Source organism: Macaca nemestrina, chromosome 6 (genome assembly GCF_043159975.1).
Source record: "Macaca nemestrina isolate mMacNem1 chromosome 6, mMacNem.hap1, whole genome shotgun sequence".
NCBI lineage: Eukaryota > Metazoa > Chordata > Mammalia > Primates > Cercopithecidae > Macaca > Macaca nemestrina.
Genome location: NC_092130.1, coordinates 174,043,774 through 174,057,772, shown reverse-complemented (window position 1 = coordinate 174,057,772; position 13,999 = coordinate 174,043,774). Strand labels below are relative to the sequence as shown.

General features: G+C 40.0%; 1 long non-coding RNA gene across 4 annotated transcripts in view; it reads left to right on the top strand.

Moving 5' to 3' along the window:
* Positions 1–13,999, top strand: part of LOC105489469 (uncharacterized) — a 349,939-nt gene that overhangs the window by 329,395 nt on the left and 6,545 nt on the right. For all 4 annotated transcript variants that reach the window (XR_011625157.1, XR_011625156.1, XR_011625155.1 and 1 more), the window contains one exon: positions 8,361–8,456. This is a non-coding gene — a long non-coding RNA (uncharacterized lncRNA). The remainder of the gene's footprint in view (positions 1–8,360; positions 8,457–13,999) is intronic.

Sequence of the window (13,999 nt, the reverse complement as noted above, 5' to 3'; positions counted from 1 at the left end):
CTAAGAATGGGAACAGTAGGAATTAATGAAAACAAAAACAGACATTAACAAAATGAATAACCATAAAAGAGTACTTTTCTTATCAATACAGAAAAACTGCTTTTTGAGACTAATAAAATAGACAAAACTTAGTTACACAAGGTGAAGGGGAAAGAGAGAGAAGTAGGAAGGTCACACATGCTTTAAATTGAATACGACATTGATGGTTTTGTTTCATATTAGATTGGTCTTGCCTTTAAAACACCATTTTAAAAGAGACCATTTGTTAGTGCCTGAAATTTGCAACTGGCTTAAAAGCTTTGTCAGCTGGAAAGGAACCTGTCAGTGTGATAATGGAAAAGAAGAAGATACATCAGAGAGAGGTAAAAATGCTACTAAAATAAAGTGTTTTTAATTTATACTGTACTGGTTATGTTTCTATCAATGAACTGGTTTTTGTAGGTTACAGAACATTACTCAACAGTGAAAATATGACCAAGTTGCCAGTGGTGGAAACTTTGCTGTATCCATCAGAAGGTCTCAACTCCTTTTTTTTTTTTTTTTTTTTCTTTTTTTGCAAGACAGAGTCAAGCCCTTTTACCCAGTCTGGAGTGCAATGGTGTGATCTCAGCTCACTGCAACCTCCACCTCCCAGGTTCAAACGATTCTCCTGCCTCAGCCTCCTGAGTAGCTAGGACTAAAGGAACCTGCCACCGCACTGATCTAATTTTTGTATTTTTAGTAGAGACGATGAATGTTGGCCAGGCTGGTCTCAAACTCCTGACCTGGTGATCCACCTGCCTTGGCCTCCCAAAATGATGAGATTACAGGCATGAGCCACCACGTCCGACCCTCATCCCCTTTTCAGTAGGAAATTAGACTTATAGATGGGACAGACTGTCCAGCACTCCTCAACTTGTCTTGCAGTGAAATGTGGCTGTGGCTCTGAGTTTATTTAAATGAAATAAGAGCAAGAGGCATATATGTCCCTTCTAGCCCAGGGCAGTGAGATTGAGTCTTGTCTTCTACATTCTCCTTTTCCACTTTCTAACCAGACAGAGGACTAAAATATCAAGGATAGAGCAAGTCTGACAAACTCACATTGAATGACAAGATCTTCATCACCTGGATCCCTGAAAGACTGTGTGGAACAGAGACCCTTGAAAACCTGAAACACCCACCTTCATTCAGATTGTTGTGTGAGGTTCCAATAATGTGATTCTTTTTTAAGACACTAAGGGGGAGTATTTGTTACAGCAGGTTAACATATCTCAATTAACAGCCATATAATAAAATACATGTATATTTAAGAAGAGCAAAAAAAACTTGAGATTGGGATCATTTCAACCAAATATATTAGAAGATTTTTTAAAATGATGTGTTTATAGGTGATTATTTTTTTTCTATAATTATTTTTGTCTTTTTTATAATATATACAATTAATTAACATGAGCTATTCTTAATGAGATTAGAAGTTATTTTTGAATTATAAGTATGCATCATATACAGCACTGAGGATCTTATTAAGAAAATTTAAAGAGAAAATGGACAGTCTGAAGGAAAAAAGTGTAAGAAATGATTCCCAAATGTGTACACATAGAAACCATATGACAGTTCTTCTTAAATAGTAGAAAGTGCTTTTCTAAAATGTTATTAATAAGACTAATAAAAAATGAAATGATTTTGTTTATAATTTTTAAAAGGATATACTTTATACAAAGGGTATATACCCTTTGAATACCCGTGTATATATAAAATATCATATGTTCTATATTATGTAATATATTGTATATAATTATAATTCAGCCAGGCGTGGTGACTTACACCTGTAATCCCAGCACATTGGGAGGCAGAGATAGGCGGATCACCCGAGGTCAGGAGTTTGAGGCCAGCCTGACCAAGGTGGTGAAACCCTGTCTCTACTAAAAATACAAAAATTAGCCGGGCATGGTGATGCCTGCCTGCAGTCCCAGCTACTCGGGAGGCTGAGGCAGGAGAGTCGCTTGAACCTGGGAGGTGGAGATTGCAGTGAGCTGAGATCACACCACTGCAATCCAGCCTGGGTGACAGAGTGAGACTCTGTCTCAAAAAATAAAAAATAAAAATAAAAAAGTATATAACTCATATGTCATTGCAATATATATGATAAAACTCATTCTACTGGATATTTTGTCAGCTGGTAATTGAACCATTCAACCCGGTTCTTGCCCAGTAAATTCGAAATTATTAAAATTCAATTGAAGTGTCTTGAATTCTTAAGTGAAATAAGTTATAAACTTTGGAGATAATACTGGAACTTACCATTTAAAGAAATTATAGCTCATAAGCCTTAATTTTCTATATTGCTGGGAGATGCCCACTTTAAGTGCAACACTGTGGGATGCTGGAGGAAAGTCCCCAGAGCTAGCAGTCTGGAAGACCTAGGCCAAAATCTGACTCTGGCATGAGCTGGCTGGGTGACCTTGAGCAAGATATTAAATCGAGCTAAACCTCAGATGGCTCACCTGTGAAGTGGGAATAATAACACTTCCTTTCAGAACTGTAGAGAGAATTAACCATAAAGAATGAATCTAAACTATCCTATTTGTCATGGGGGAGAATAGTTATTGAAAAATAGTAGATCTTAAATTATGTTAATAACAGTTTCTCCAAACAAAACCTCTCTCTTTCTGACTCGCCACCCTACGCTTTTCCACGATCCCAGTATCTCTTTCTTCCTCATTTTGAATAAAAATAGGACAGTTTGACCCTGAGCTAATGATAAATATTGGAGAATTTTGCTACTCCTTTGTGTATATTATCTCACCAAGACTTTGAAAAAATGCAGCCCTCAAATTTTCTCACCTAAGATTGGTTAGAGGTTTTAAATGCATCCTTATTTATGTCAATTTCCTTTATCTAAGAAAACAAGTTATTCCCTGCATGCCCACATGTTATTCATCCAGCCGCTGGGCTTTTACCAACAGGATGCACGTGGTAGTGTGCTGCTATCTCTGTTGGGCACGGGTGCAATAAGTCACATTTTATTTTGGCTTTTACAGTCCACCGCTTGGAGACCCTGATGAAGGACAAACAAGATTTCTGTACTTCAAGAGACTCTAATGAAAATTCCCACAAACTCTAGAGGAAAGTGGCTTTTGTTGACTCCTATGTTTTTCAAAATAATACACGTAGTTTAGAATGTCTAAGGACAAAAATCAAAACGCCAAACTTTAATTAAAAGAAAACTTACTTCAATGCTTTCTTTGATATCTATGATTTTGGGAATAAATCTTAGTCTATAGACAATTTATTTTTAATTGAACAAGAGGTTTTAATTGTCATCAATTTTGAGAATAACTCAAAAAAATTTGCTGTCTGAGGTGAAGCAGAAAAGGGGGAAACTATATAAAATAGAATCTTGGTAAAACCAAGATACAATGATTCAAAAATTCTTAGGAAAAATGAATTATTTATATGATAATCCTTATATTTCTATAATCATACCTATGCTATAACAGTGATTAATTGTTACCTTATTTTAGGGACTCTTCCCCTTGTAATATGTGTTTTTCTTATACCTCAAATGTTGATCTATGTACTATTTTTTTGACAAGCTCTCTTGTTAACTTTCTGATTGCTCAAAGCTTGAAATCTACACATTATTATGTAATTTCACATCATGTAGAATTGTTCTTTACGCCGATGATGAATGGTTCAGCACTTATATTTTAAAAGTAGGAAGTTTGCTAAACAAGCCTAGTAAAATCAGGGATTTTTCTGGGGGAGACAGGAAGATAAGTTTATCTACAAAGGATACACTGTTACCCAGCAATAACTTGGCGGGGGAATCAGGCTACAATAACAAATTATAATGACTACATGTCTTGGCTGATATGGTAAAATGGCAAAGCAGATATCAATGCCGCCAGCACTTTCCATAAAACATAAAGTAATCACACATTAGTCATCAAGGTGCCTTATGTTTTGTAGGATCTGTGGTAATTAATCAGCATGGCAGATTTAGGTAGCAGTAAAGAGTATAAGTTTTGGAGGTGGAAAGCTACGTGTTCCCATACATAATCTCGTTCATTCTCTGTGCCTTCATTTTTTCATGTGTTAAGTTCAAATGGGAACACTTCCTTGCACTAGCCCAGGAAATAGACCTGTAGATGCTTCATAAAGTCAGAATTGGCTTCACTAATGTGAGTTTCATTTTCCTTTTTTCCTCTGACTTGGAGAAGTGATTTCTGTGTGCTTCCGTATTGGGGAAAACAGGGGCGCTGAAGTTCCACTGTCACATGCTAATACTCCCAGGGCCAAATGACAGGCAGGCATTTCAGGATGATCACTAGCAGCTGACAGAAAAAAAAAAAAAAAAAAAAAAAAAAAAGCTGCTTTTCACATGCAATTAATTGAGGTGTTTTTCACTGGTCAGAAGACCAATCTTCTTGATATTGATTTTTTTTTTTATTTCCTTAAAGAAACCAAGAGGAAAATTGGGTTTGCAGTTACATTTCTCAATACTTTGAGTCAATCTATTGAAGGAGGAAAGCTTGGTTTTGTTCATGGACAATTTTATTAACTTGGTCTAATAAAAGGAATGTATAACCAGAGAATTATAGGTTGAGAGAGGTAGAGAGCATGTAAAGGGCCACCCCTGCCCTTCTATTGCTCCAGAACATATCCATGTCAACATCAAATAAATAGGAATTTGTCCTATTTTTCAACACACAAATGGAAAGAAGAGATTCCACTATTTTCCAGTTTAATGTAACATCTAATCAGTCTCAAAATAAAGGTGGGAGGTTTTACCCCCATCTTTATATTCATATATAAATAATTCATATTGTGTGTGTACATATATATATATAGTGTGTATATATGTCGTAAAAATTTGTGCATATAAAGTGTATATATAGTATATAAAACTGAGATAGAGATATATGAGGTACTTATTGTACATTACTATCTCTTCAGTCCTTTTTCTTAAGGCTAAACAATTATTTCCTCCTCTGGGAATCTGTTTTGTTTTGTTTTCCAAGTCCATGAATAATTTTTGGATCTTTCCATCAAAACTTTTCAAGTTCTTCTTGTCATCTATAAGCTGAGGAATCCTGATTTTCTTCCATCTCTCAAAATCTAACTATAGAGATATGATCATGTTCCCTGACGCTAGCGAAGCAAGCCTAACACCATTGCTGGGACGAGCTCCGTGTTATCAGGAGAGCTTGCCATCACACCATGGCATCCCAGTTTTCATTTACATATGCCCTATTTGTAGCTAGCCTGATTCTGAGCTCTCTTTTATAAAGCATCATCTGATTCCTAGACATTTTTCTGCCTTCTTTGTGCAAAATTATTTCTTTCTGTACTTAAATGAGTCTGTGCCAATAAAGGACACCTGAGTGTGGCAGGCTCCTGATGAGTGGATATGAATTCTAACTCAACATTTATGCTGTGCTTGGATATAGCAATCCTTCCCAACTTTCATATGTGGTTTCCATCCTTCTTTTGGCCTTTAATGACTTACTTCTTGATCATCAATCCCTTTTACTCATCCGATAACACAATAAAATGATCAAAATAGGTGACTTCATCGTATTATTTATATTCTATCTTCACAATGGATCCAAGTTAAAACCCTCTTGAATGCCAATTAAATTCCTTGCACAACTCATCAACCACCTATATACATTTGCTTGATTTTTTGTTTGTTTGTTTATTTCACTAAATTCTAGCACATTCTCATTTGTGGGAATAGATACATTGATCCCAAACTACAGATGATTAATTTTAGATGCTATAACATATATTATTCATAAACTAATATTTTTCTTCAAATTATAGACATCTAAAGCAGCTGAAATTAATAATGAATAATTGATTTGATTTTCAAATAAATACTGTACATTTGTAAAATTTTATTTGACAATTTTTTAATTTTTAGAAGTTTCAGAGCTATTAATGTAAGAGACCTCTGCGAATGTTACTCTTGGTTACTCTATCACCTTTGCTTTATAATAATATATTTGATATTATTTATGCAATAATGAGCCCTTTTTTTTGAGACAAGGTCTCACTCTGTCACCCAGGCTGGAGTGCAGTGGCGTGATCTCAGCTCACTACAGCCTCTACCTCCCAGGCTCAAGCGATCCTCCTACCTCACCCTCCGAAGTAGCTGGGACTACAGGCATAGGCCATCACCCCTAGATAATTTTTGTATTTTTTGTGAAGATGGGGTTTCACTATGTTGCCCAGGCTGGTCTCAAACTCCTGAGCTCAAGCAATCTGCTCACCTCAGCCTCCCGAAGTGCTGGGATTACAGGCGTAAGCCACCACACATGGCCATGAGCACTTTTTAACATACCTTTCTTTATCCCCCAGTTAGTCATTGAATGTATTGATTACAAGATTTCTTTTTGGGAATAAAATATCCTTTTATAAATATTTAATTTATAATATATAGAGAGTACTAGATATAATTCCCCAAATACTTTAACGAATTGTTATCAATTATTTTAAGAATCATTAATACAATTTTTGTTGCATTCAAATACACCTGTCACTTCAAGTTTTGTGTGGCTCATGTACTAACAAGTTTAGTTATATTGGTGATAGAAGTGTCTACCAACATTAATATCAGTTTGTAATCCTTCTGTAGATTCACATAATGTAACACTATAGATGATGAGAATATCATTGTGTCAAGTTGATGAGAATAAAGGTATTTAACTTGCCACAATAAGAAAACATGGAAACTCTGCCCTTCGCCTGTAACTGCAGACAGTAACTCTGCCATGATCCTCTAAGCACAGTGTCTGTGCATGTAGCCTGGGGAGAATCTGATGGTGCAGCTTGGGGTGTCTTGTATGTGGCTTCAGAATGACCAGGAGTATTCTTGTTAAAGATACTCAACCTCAGAATATTTTTTTCTATTAGGTCAAGATTGGCAGAGTTGGCTAGGTGCAGTGGCTCACACCTGTAATCCCAATGCTTTGGGAGACAGAGGTAGGAAGGTTGCTTGAAGCCAGGAGTTCAAGATCAGCCTGGGTAACATACCAAGACCCCTCTCCAAAAAAAGAAAAGAAAAAAAAAAATCCAGGCCTGGTAGTGCACATCTGTAGTCCCAGTTACTCCAGAGGCTGAGGTTGAGAGGGTCACTTGAGCCCTGAAGCTCAAGGCTGCAGTGAGCTATGATCACACCACTGCACTCCAGTCTGGGTGACAGATTGAGACCAATTGGTAAAAACAACAACCACAAAAGCTTGGCAGAGCTAATTAGGAAGTGACAATTAGAAACAGAACAGCTTGCACTAAATAACTGCTTATTTTAAGTGTGAAAAGAGCATCATTAGGGTGGGTAGCTGAGAGTCCACTAATTACTCTATCAGCCCCACCACAAGGGGATTGCCATCCTGCACTTGTTGGTGAGAGACTCAGACAGAGACATGGCAGAGCCAGGGTGCTGGAATCGGGAGCACCAAGGCCCTTGGGGAAGTCCACATGGGAAGAGCACCAGGGCAAAGGCCCAGGGGCCTAGAAAATGTAAAATCAGGGGCTCATCAGGGTTGTCAGCCAAAGAAAGTAGCCTTGAGGGTCACTCATGGTCCAAGGTCTGGGCAGTGCCGTCAGGGGTGTTATCTGTGGATCACCGATGGTGACCACATAGAAAGGGGCCAGCAGCCACAAATGGGACCAGGGCCAGCTTTGTGGACACTGAAACAGTAGCAGGAACCTTATGCTGACAATTTGGGAAGCCTCCAGGAGCAATTTTTCACCAACTGAAAGGCTGCCTAACAGCCCCACAATGCCCACAATGGTTGCCTTGTGGAAAGCACAGTGGGAAGGTCTTTGTGGCCCAGTGGTAATCCTGTATCAGCAAGAGTCTGCATTTATAAGTACTCACCTTATGCCACTCACCAATCCCAGAGGTCCTACACACATTCATACATTTCGTCTTCACACATGCTTATGAATCAAAAACTAGTATCACCCATAGTTCTTCAGATGAGGAAACTGAGGCACAGGGACCACAAATAACTTGTGAATTGACACACATGGCCAGGTGACAGAGCCCTCAAAGGGACAGAGCCCATGCTCATAACCAGAAGGAGCCCTGATGCTCCCTGGACCTGAAGCACTATTTGCCCATTCGGCAAGAATTACTCAGCCCCTATCTGTCAACCCAGAGGCCCCGTGAGGAACAGGACCAATCCAGTTCTTGCCCCCATGAGGCCTTCATTTTAATGGAACAATCAGGTAAATGCATGAATCACACTGTTGTTACAGCTGTATATTTATATTAGTGCTTAAGGATTTAGTCATTCAATTATCATTAGCTCATTGTGTGTTGTATCTTCACTTGCTCAAAGGCAATTCCTTATGGTGTTGTTATACAGGCTCAAGAACCTCTTAAGGAGTTGTTAAGAAGTCTCTGAATGAGTGGGTCCAATTACCTACAGTCAAGTCTGCTGTGCTGAGACCTGGCAAATCAGGTAAGTAATAGTCCCTAACTAGATAATGTACACTGCATACAAAATTGATTCCCACTGCCTGTGTATAGGGTACGAAAGCGTGTTCAAGATTCAAGCAGGCAACTCTTTACTCCTGCTGCCACCCACATCTCCAGGCTAGCAAAGGAGGTTGCAAATGGTGATACTGAAATCTATGCATTTCCAGGTGGTCAGATGGGAAAGGGTGTTGAATGTAAGTTGTGCAAAATTTGGACACAATAGACATGATGAAGTGAGAATGGGCTTTGTCAGCACTATACATCATGTAAGAAAGCGAGAGTGAGTGATTGATGTGCTGCGAGGGAGAAAGCAGCTAAGGAAATAGAAAGATAATCAGCATCTGAAAGCAGGGGTTTCTGAGGATGTCGACATTCAGCTCCAAAAGAAGCAGGCTGTCTTCCAGAAAATAAGGCCGCCCTGCATAGACTCTGAACTTCACTGTGTTTCTTTACAGCTCAGCCTTGGACACCCTCGGTATGCCCATCAGATGTAAAGAGAAGGTGAATTGAGTCAACTCAGTAGACAAATATTGGATGTCTACATGCGCTTGTCTCTGATCTAGCACTGTGCAAATCAGGGAAGATCCCTTTGTTTTAGGAGGTGGAGACTGACAGTAAATTAAGACCATCAAAAACAAATTAATGTCATGTTGGGGTGATCAGTGCTCCAGGATGGGGTAGAGAGAAAAGACAGCCTAGAGCAGAACTAGGAAACACAGGATAGACTGGCTGCCATTTTCAACAGGTGATTATGGGGAGGGGAGGGGTTTGAGAAGGTGACATTTGAGGAAAGACTTGAAGGAGGTGAGGGTGGGAGTTAGGTAGACAACAGCAGAAGGGAATTCCAAGATAAGGGAAGAGCCTAGGTCCAGATCTTAGAGGGAATGTGTCTTAGTGATACGATGAGGCTGGTGCAGACAGTAATGAGAGGTAGAAGGAGACAAAGTCAGAGAAGTGAGAGGTCCCACAAGGCGGGGCTCTGGCAGCCACTCCAAAACCTTCAGCTGTGGCTACCAATGACATGGAAAGCCATTGGTGGGATTTGAGGAAGGAAGGATATCTGACCTGTCTTTTCCAAGGATCACAGGATGATGTGTTGAAAATAGAACAGAGAGAAGGGGTTGTAGGAAGACTAGTGAGTTCAACTCAAAATGTCCAAGCCATTGTAAAATGGACCATCATAATTAAATATTTCAATAGAATTGGGCGTTTTAAATTTATGTATTCTGGAATAGGAACAGCTCCAGTCTCCAACTCCCAGCGCGAGTGACACAGAAGACCGGTGATTTCTGCATTTCCAACTGAGGTACTGGGTTCATCTCACTGGGGAGTGCTGGACGATCGGTGCTGGTCAGCTGCTGCAGCCCGACCAGCGAGAGCTGAAGCAGGGCGAGGCATCACCTCACCTGGGAAGCGCAAGGGGGAAGGGAATCCCTTTTCCTAGCCAGGGGAACTGAGACACACAAACCTGGAAAATTGGGTAACTCCCACCCCAATACTGCGCTTTAAGCAATCAGGCACACCAGGAGATCATATCCCACACCTGGCCGGGAGGGTCCCACGCCCACGGAGCCTCCCTCATTGCTAGCACAGCAGTCTGCAATATCACGGCAAGGCAGCAACGAGGCTGGGGGAGGGGCGCCCGCCATTGCTGAGGCTTAAGTAGGTAAACAAAGCCGCTGGGAAGCTCGAACTGGGTGGAGCTCACAGCAGCTCAAGGAAACCTGCCTGTCTCTGTAGACTCCACCTCTGGGGACAGGGCACAGTAAAAGTAACAAAAACAGCAGAAACCTCTGCAGACGCAAACGACTCTGTCTGACAGCTTTGAAGAGAGCAGTGGATCTCCCAACAGGGAGGTTGAGATCTGAGAAGGGACAGACTCCCTGCTCAAGTGGGTCCCTGACCCCTGAGTAGCCTAACTGGGAGACATCCCCCACTAGGGGCAGTCTGACACCCCACACCTCACAGGGTGGAGTACACCCCTGAGAGGAAGCTTCCAAAGCAAGAATCAGACAGGTACACTCGCTGTTCAGAAATATTCTATCTTCTGCAGCCTCTGCTTCTGATACCCAGACAAACAGGGTCTGGAGTGGACCTCAAGCAATCTCCAACAGACCTACAGCTGAGGGTCCTGACTGTTAGAAGGAAAACTATCAAACAGGAAGGACACCTACACCAAAACCCCATCAGTACATCACCATCATCAAAGACCAGAGGCAGATAAAACCACAAAGATGGGGAAAAAGCAGGGCAGAAAAGCTGGAAATTCCAAAAATAAGAGCGCATCTCCCCCGGCAAAGGAGCGCAGCTCATCGCCAGCAACGGATCAAAGCTGGATGGAGAATGACTTTGACGAGATGAGAGAAGAAGGCTTCAGTCCATCAAACTTCTCAGAGCTAAAGGAGGAATTACGTACCCAGAGCAAAGAAACTAAAAATCTTGAAAAAAAAGTGGAAGAATTGGTGGCTAGAGTAATTAATGCAGAGAAGGTCATAAACGAAATGAAAGAGATGAAAACCATGACACGAGAAATACGTGACAAATGCACAAGCTTCAGTAACCAACTCGATCAACTGGAAGAAAGAATATCAGCGATTGAGGATCAAATGAATGAAATGAAGCGAGAAGAGAAACCAAAAGAAAAAAGAAGAAAAAGAAATGAACAAAGCCTGCAAGAAGTATGGGATTATGTAAAAAGACCAAATCTACGTCTGATTGGGGTGCCTGAAAGTGAGGGGGAAGATGGAACCAAGTTGGAAAACACTCTTCAGGATATCATCCAGGAGAACTTCCCCAACCTAGTAGGGCAGGCCAACATTCAAATCCAGGAAATACAGAGAACGCCACAAAGAGACTCCTCGAGAAGAGCAACTCCAAGACACATAATTGCCAGATTCACCAGAGTTGAAATGAAGGAAAAAATCTTAAGGGCAGCCAGGGAGAAAGGTCGGGTTACCCACAAAGGGAAGCCCATCAGACTAACAGCAGATCTCTCAGCAGAAACTCTACAAGCCAGAAGAGAGTGGGGGCCAATATTCAACATTCTTAAAGAAAAGAATTTTAAACCCAGAATTTCATATCCAGCCAAACTAAGTTTCATAAGTGAAGGAGAAATAAAATCCTTTACAGATAAGCAAATGCTTAGAGATTTTGTCACCACTAGGCCTGCCTTACAAGAGACCCTGAAGGAAGCACTAAACATGGAAAGGAACAACTGGTACCAGCCATTGCAAAAACATGCCAAAATGTAAAGACCATCGAGGCTAGGAAGAAACTGCATCAACTAACAAGCAAAATAACCAGTTAATATCATAATGGCAGGATCAAGTTCACACATAACAATCTTAACCTTAAATGTAAATGGACTAAATGCTCCAATTAAAAGACACAGACTGGCAAACTGGATAAAGAGTCAAGACCCATCAGTCTGCTGTATTCAGGAGACCCATCTCACACACAGAGACATACATAGGCTCAAAATAAAGGGATGGAGGAAGATTTACCAAGCAAATGGAGAACAAAAAAAAGCAGGGGTTGCAATACTAGTCTCTGATAAAACAGACTTTAAACCATCAAAGATCAAAAGAGACAAAGAAGGCCATTACATAATGGTAAAGGGATCAATTCAACAGGAAGAGCTAACTATCCTAAATATATATGCACCCAATACAGGAGCACCCAGATTCATCAAGCAAGTCCTTAGAGACTTACAAAGAGACTTAGACTCCCATACAATAATAATGGGAGACTTCAACACTCCACTGTCAACATTAGACAGATCAACAAGACAGAAAGTTAACAAGGATATCCAGGAATTGAACTCATCTCTGCAGCAAGCAGACCTAATAGACATCTATAGAACTCTCCACCCCAAATCAACAGAATATACATTCTTCTCAGCACCACATCATACTTACTCCAAAATCGACCACGTAATTGGAAGTAAAGCACTCCTCAGCAAATGTACAAGAACAGAAATTATAACAAACTGTCTCTCAGACCACAGTGCAATCAAACTAGAACTCAGGACTAAGAAACTCAATCAAAACCGCTCAACTACATGGAAACTGAACAACTTGCTCCTGAATGACTACTGGGTACATAACGAAATGAAGGCAGAAATAAAGATGTTCTTTGAAACCAATGAGAACAAAGATACAACATACCAGAATCTCTGGGACACATTTAAAGCAGTGTGTAGAGGAAAATTTATAGCACTAAATGCCCACAAGAGAAAGCAGGAAAGATCTAAAATTGACACTCTAACATCGCAATTAAAAGAACTAGAGAAGCAAGAGCAAACACATTCGAAAGCTAGCAGAAGGCAAGAAATAACTAAGATCAGAGCAGAACTGAAGGAGATAGAGACACAAAAAACCCTCCAAAAAATCAATGAATCCAGGAGTTGGTTTTTTGAAAAGATCAACAAAATTGACAGACCACTAGCAAGACTAATAAAGAAGAAAAGAGAGAAGAATCAAATCGACGCAATTAAAAATGATAAAGGGGATATCACCACCGACCCCACAGAAATACAAACTACCATCAGAGAATACTATAAACACCTCTACGCAAATAAACTGGAAAATCTAGAAGAAATGGATAATTTCCTGGACACTTACACTCTTCCAAGACTAAACCAGGAAGAAGTTGAATCCCTGAATAGACCAATAGCAGGCTCTGAAATTGAGGCAATAATTAATAGCCTACCAACCAAAAAAAGTCCAGGACCAGATGGATTCACAGCTGAATTCTACCAGAGGTACAAGGAGGAGCTGGTACCATTCCTTCTGAAACTATTCCAATCAATAGAAAAAGAGGGAATCCTCCCTAACTCATTTTATGAGGCCAACATCATCCTGATACCAAAGCCTGGCAGAGACACAACAAAAAAAGAGAATTTTAGACCAATATCCCTGATGAACATCGATCCAAAAATGATCAATAAAATACTGGCAAACCGGATTCAGCAACACATCAAAAAGCTTATCCACCATGATCAAGTGGGCTTCATCCCTGGGATGCAAGGCTGGTTCAACATTCGCAAATCAATAAACATAATCCAGCATATAAACAGAACCAAAGACAAGAACCACATGATTATCTCAATAGATGCAAAAAAGGCTTTTGACAAAATTCAACAGCCCTTCATGCTAAAAACGCTCAATAAATTCGGTATTGATGGAACATACCTCAAAATAATAAGAGCTATCTATGACAAACCCACAGCCAATATCATACTGAATGGGCAAAAACTGGAAAAATTCCCTTTGAAAACTGGCACAAGACAGGGATACCCTCTCTCACCACTCCTATTCAACATAGTGTTGGAAATTCTGGCTAGGGCAATCAGGCAAGAGAAAGAAATCAAGGGTATTCAGTTAGGAAAAGAAGAAGTCAAATTGTCCCTGTTTGCAGATGACATGATTGTATATTTAGAAAACCCCATTGTCTCAGCCCAAAATCTCCTCAAGCTGATAAGCAACTTCAGCAAAGTCTCAGGATACAAAATTAATGTGCAAAAAT